This window comes from Fukomys damarensis, unplaced genomic scaffold (genome assembly GCF_012274545.1).
Source record: "Fukomys damarensis isolate Sample0158 unplaced genomic scaffold, DMR_v1.0_HiC HiC_scaffold_39, whole genome shotgun sequence".
NCBI classification, from domain to species: domain Eukaryota; kingdom Metazoa; phylum Chordata; class Mammalia; order Rodentia; family Bathyergidae; genus Fukomys; species Fukomys damarensis.
Window position 1 is genome coordinate 109655238 of NW_022900951.1, and position 6625 is coordinate 109661862.

Sequence of the window (6625 nt, forward strand, 5' to 3'; positions counted from 1 at the left end):
ACACACACACACATACCCAACTCTGTTCTCCCATACATTCTGTGCACAGCTCTATTACATGCCGTGCTTTATTTATTTATTTGTTTGTTTATTTGCAATTTCTTATTTGCATCATTCCCCTAGTAAAGAGAAATGCAAGGAAGGCAGGGAATGCGTCTGTGGTATATTGTGCGAAGTGAGATAAAAACATATCATGAATGTTCAAATTTTAAAAATGGATTATGTTAAAGACACATTGCCATTAATTCTCTTCAAAATACTTGCCCTCATTTCAAACATACTTATCCCATCATTCTTGTCGCTTTCTGAAGCAGTACTGTAAGTCCTTCTTCCTGAGAGTCTTTGTAAGGGGTGATAAATGTGGTAAATGCTGCTGCTGAGTGTGATCCAAGGGAAAAGTAGGCTCATAAAAACACTGCACTGTGTCCTCACCTGCTTTATTCACCAGATCTGGTGCTATGTGACTTCTGGCTCTTCCCCACAGTCAAAACGACCACGAAAGATAAACATTTTGAATTGATTCAGGAATCAAGGTAGTCAAAAGATACATCTAAAGACATGAAAGTAGACTTCCAGAACTGCTTCAGAAAGCGGCAAGAACCATGAGAAAAGTGTGTATTAGGTGAGGGGATGTATTTCGATAGGAATTGATGGTAGTGTGTCTTTTACAGTAATACATTTTTATTATAATATTCACCATATATGTTGGCTTGGTCTAGATGTTCCCCCAAAGCCTCATGCAGTCACAAGTGGGGCTTTTTCAGAGATGGCTGAATCTAGAATGAGCATAATGCTAGGATTAAGGGTGCTGGGATTAATGGTGTGTGATCACCAACTCAGTCCACTGACTGATTTGGCACTACCCAAATCCCAGTAGCCTGGATACAATATAAGGGACAGTAGGAAGCTTACCTTGTTTCTTATCTATAACACTTGTCTGCCATGCCACCCTGCCTTGCAGCCAGCTGATTGTGGACTGAAGCATCTACAAACTGTCAGCTGAATAAACCTTTCCCTCTTTAACTTTGGGTATTGGGTAACTTGGCTTAGCAATGAGAGAAAAGTAAGACAAAATTTGGTATCAGAATGTATTTTGATCATGCCTCATATTGCTAGTCTATGATGCAAGGTGTGCAGCAAAGCATTGTTCAAAGATACTAGGACGAACATTGGATCCATCAAGCACTTTTCAGCGCCAAGTGCATATCAGCCTTGGGTTCTATTTTTAACATGAATCTTCTTCCTCCTCTTCTTCCTCCCCGTTCTCCATCTCGACCCCTGCTTCTTTCTGTAGTACTAGGGATTGAACCTAGGGTCTTTGCATTGAGCTATATCCTCAGCTCTTCTTTTAAAAGTTTGTACACATATATAATACATCTTAATTCCTTTTTCATCTCCTTTCCCTGTCCTCCCTCCTATCTTGTTTTCCTTCCCCAATTTGAAAAAAAATACTCCCCATTTCCTATTGTCTATATTATTTTGCTCTTTATATTTTGAATTTCTCATATGAGACACCACATGATATTTAAACTTGCGTGTCTTTTCTATTTCTTATTTTAAGACAGGGTCTTGCTAAGTCACTAAGTTACCCAACCTGGGCTTGAATTTAGTATTCTCCTGTCTCAGCCTTGCAGATGATGGGACTAGAGGCATATGGAGTGTTGACACCCAGCTTGACATAAATCTTTCAAATTTAGTACATAATTTCTAAATATATGAGTAGAAAAAAAGCAGTAAGCTTGCTTTGCTTGTCCTGTGGCAAATCTAGTAGATCTTCTAAATCTGAGACAGTACTGTATCTTTCTAAGAGGCACCTTTGGGAGGGAATCATTATGTCAGGGAAAGTGTCCTCAAACTTTCTGGAACTTTTCTCTTGAAAAATAAAAAATAAAAACTTCCATTGACGATAGCACATTCTTTGGACTCTTTGGGGGAAAGGCTTTGTTTTTGACAGCAGATTTGATTTTTGGAAACAGCTAAAAGCTGCTAGGCAGCAACACTAGTGAATGAGGTGGATGATCAAGCTGAAGAATATTACTTCCAAACAAGGTGTGACTATAAAGAAATGAGGCTGATTTTCTTGTATGGCACATACACGGACTCAATAGCAACTACAAAAGGACTTCAAAACATGCCTTGAGTTGGGCAAGAAAAAATCTGTATCCCCATGTACACACACACACACACACACACACACACACACACAGTATACTGCCTGGCACAATATGTAGACAAGTAAAGTTAAAAGTCTTGGAATTTAGTTTTTAAAAATCAATTACACAAGTGTGGGATGGAAAAGACCTGGATTGGCAGATATTCTTGTGAAAGCAACTGAGAGTCTGTTGGCCCCAAGCTTGTCATGCATTAGGAGTGTGATGCGGCAGCTCAGCAAGCATGTGCACTTTTACACTGCTCTGCTGGAGGTCCAGGGCCTCTACGGAAACCCAGTGACATACTGTCCACTGTTCTCAGGCTCCCCATGCACCACGGCTCATACTTTCACAAACCAAGAGGACCCATGACCTTGTGGAGCATGGGACAGAGCTGGAGGAGCTTACCGACATGGGAAGATGTGTTATAGAATGTAAACCCAGGAGACACAGTGATTCAAATTTACTGTTGAACGATATCTGTGTGAAGAGTGAGGTCATCTTAATCTCAAGTTGCTCTCCATGAAAGACCAATGGGTAGAAATGACAGGCAGATTTAGCTCAACCTAATAAATTGCTGAAATGTATGTTAAATATAATCTCATGTGTGAATACACATATGCAGAGAGGAAGAGTATAATGATTGGAAGCATATAATTCATATATTTAATAGTAGGGGCTGGGAATTGATGGAATGCTTGTCTGGCATGTGCAAAGGCCTGGGTTTGATCCCCAGCACTGCAAAAATTTAATAGTCACTTCCTATGAGTATGTCAGTCAGCTTTCCATCACTTTAGCAAAACAACTGAGATAGGTACTTATAATAATAAGACGTTTAGTTTGGCTCAGTTTGAGAAGTTTCAGTTCATGGTCAATTGGCCCCACAGTTTTGGGCCATAATACTGGACAGCCCATCACAGTGGGAGCCTATGGCAGAGCAAAACTGTTCACCTCAAGGCTGGGATGAGAAAAGAGTGAGGAGGGGGCTGACATTCCACAATTCCCTTCAAGGGCAAGTGCCCAGTAACGTAAGGACCACCCACTAGGCTTTACTTCTCAGAAGATTCCACCTCCTCCCAATAGTGCTATCCTGGAGATTGAGGTTTTAACATATGGATCTTTGGGGGACATTCAACATTCAAAATATAGCATTGAGGTGTAGAATTATGGAGCAAATGTCATTAAAAATTTTATACAACAATAATTTAGAATTTTTATTACTTGCACGTATTTCTTAGTAACAAATTCCCCCCACCCCAAATAGAAGAAATCTGCTAAAATCTAGAGGTGTCTAGTAACCAAGCTGGTTACTTTGTGACCCAGTGAGAGCCCTGTCTTATGAGGTGATCAGGCAAAGATTGTGGGATGAGCTGTAGCATCTTTTTCAGCCTAGGGATTCAAAAATCTATTATTCAAGTACCAGAGTTGAGGCACTAGGAATTCATATGGGCATCCAATGAGAAAGAGGCCTGGACACTTCCAAGAACATGAGGTAACTTCCCAGCTGCCAGGCTTCTTCTAACAACAAAATAGTCATTTTTACCATACCTCAAGTGTACAAAGCTTAAATCAAAGGGTAGGATAAACACTTCAAAGATGAAAAGCCAATAACTAGCTGTGAAACTGGTTCTGAACTAGAGCAAAAATAATGTATAAGGGAATAGGAAAAGGCATCAACAAAAAGCTAAAAGAGGCTATTGACAAAATAGTAAACACCAATAGGAGATGGTAAATTGTTCATGTTTTGTAAATATCTATGGTTATCCATTTTAATCTTATTGATGTAACCGAAGACAGCAGGCTATGGTCACTGCAGGTTAATTGTCTCTGAAGTAATCACTCAGCTTGGATGGATCTTCACTGGCATCATGTAAAGATGGCAGAAACAATGGCTTCCAGGCTGGGGGGCGTAGGTATGTGGTAAGAGTGCTTACCTAGCATGGGCAAGTCCCTAGATGTCTCCTCAAAAGCTCATAATGGTCGTAGGTGGAGCTTTGCAGATGTGGCTGGATCTAGGGTGTGTGATGCTAGAATTCAGTGTGATACTGGGATTAAGGTGTATGATTATTAAATTAGTCTCTTTAGTTTGGCATTGTTCTGCATGTGGATAATGGGAAGGCCTATCTTGGATGTTGGTGGCACCACACAAAGGGTGCATAGCTTGGAAAAAACAAAAGGGAGAGGAAGACTGCTGCTGCTGCTTCACTGCTTTGTTGTGTTCTGCCCATCATGAACTATTTCTCCTCTGTGATGCCCCTCTGCCATGCCAATTAACGGAAACCTCTACAAAGTGTGAGCTTCTTTAACTTTGGGTGTTTGGTATTTTAGTTCAGCAACAGGAAAAGTAACTAAGATACCTGGTCAGGTACTAGGGACTGAAGCATGTCAAATATGACCTTGGTACTCACAGAGTCCTGAGAGGCATTGGGTGAACAGAACACTCATGACACCAGCACTGGGCAGAGGGACCTTTTGGGGCCAATGGTGCTACAAAACTTGAGCAACAAAGACATAAAAATCTTGTACTAGCCGGGTTTGGTGGTGCATGCCTGTAATCCCAGCACTTGGGAGGCTGAGGCAGGAGGATCGCTGTGAGTTCAAGACCAGCCTGTCCTACTTAGTGAGTTCCAGGACAGTTTCAACTACATAGTGAGACCCTGTCTCAAAAGACAAACAAAAACCTTGAGCTAATTCTCCAATTTATATTAGGGAAAATGAGGTCTGGAGAGGAAAACTGGATGGCGAGTGTATATTAAAATGAACAAATTCCCTTCATCTCCAGGGATGGAGGAAGAGACTTTAAAACTATTCTCTCTTGGTTGCTGAAACAAAACATGGTCATAGAGCTGCAAATTATTTTTGCCAGGTTAAACAAAAACTTGTTTGTGTAATGACTGGGGCAGTTATTACGTAACTGGGTTTTAAATCCTTTTGCTTTGGTGGTGCTAGAATCTCAAGGCTTGAGCCCAAGGAGCAGAGCTGTCCAATGTTTAGGTTTCATAAACCAAAGACCAAGGGCTCTATCATCATTCAAGTACAGAAATAATTATGGTTTAAGGACAATGACAACTGGCTTCTTTCCCTTTTGGTTTTACCAACTACTGCAAATCATGAAAGTCATATTAACAAGTGGCCTAATCGTGGCTTCAACTTCAACAAAACCAACTGAAGGAAAAGTTAAATCAAACACTTCCAATATGTGTGTGTGGCCACTTTTTCCAAGGACAACAATGAATACTAGAAACCTATACTCTGCAGGACAACAGAAGTGTGTTGATAACAGCAGGAAGGGAAAAGAGAAGTTGTGAGAAATTCCACCTTTTGCTTTCCACCAAGTTATCTCCTTTCACTGGGCCAAAACCAGAGATCCTGATTGGGGCCAACTCTTAGAAGCCAAGGGGGCTTCTTATCCCTTCCTTGACGTTTGCTCATACCTCTTCCCTGCAGCTCACTCTTATACTGATGAAGCGGGAGTTGTCATCTTTTAGAGGGAATCAAGGATGCCTCTACTGGTCTGATCCTGCAAAAAGCCAATGTGCCGAGCATTATATAATTAATAAATGACAATTTCTTGGCAACAGAATGTCAGAGTGTCAACATGGGTACCAAAATTACTTGTGTCATTTGTGCAAAAAACAGAAGTTAGTAATATTGAGGGGCCTATGGTGGATGGAAAGCCAGCGCTGGAATTACAATTGATGCCAAAACTTCATTTAGATATATGAGAACAGAGATCAAATCTGTTTGATTTGTCACAGTCTCCAGCATCTGGCACAGCACCTAGAACCCAGCAGGTACACAAAACCCAACTGTTGAATAAGTGAATGCTGAAGAAGCCTACCTGAGGCCAAGAGTGAGAATTACTTCTTACAGAGTTGCTGATAACCACCTTTGCAAATGGACCCAGGGCAACTACTGGCCCTGCCCTGTGGCAGCCCCTGGAGAAAAGTGACAGAGAGCAAGCCCAAGGCAGTAGCAGCAAGGAATCATGGTGAATTATTTCCTTGTTCTGTTTAGGCCCACCTCTCTGTTTCTTGGGAGAGAATATATTAATCGTGCAACTTGGACATGGCCCACATAGACGATTTTCTATGTGGGCAAAACATTTGTAGCAAGTGAAATTTGTAAATAAAGCCTAGATCATGAATTATTTTGTGATACCTTTGGCCTCATAGGCAAGAAACTCCAACTAAGGTTTCTTTCTAGATGGAGATTGCAGATTGGGTGTGTGGGAAGGAAGTAGCTTTGACTGGGGCGCAGGGCCAGGATTGATACTCATTCACCCAAAACACAGGCAAAGAAGTGGGTTTCAAAGGCCCAGCAGGGCCTGTGGCAGAGAGGGGAGGGAGGATGGTGTACAAAAAGAGACTCGATACATTTTTATTTTTATTTGAACATTTATTTTTTTCCAAAGAAATCCATGCAGAGAAAGAGAGAGAGAGAGAGAGAGAGAGAGAGAGAGAGAGAGAGAGAGA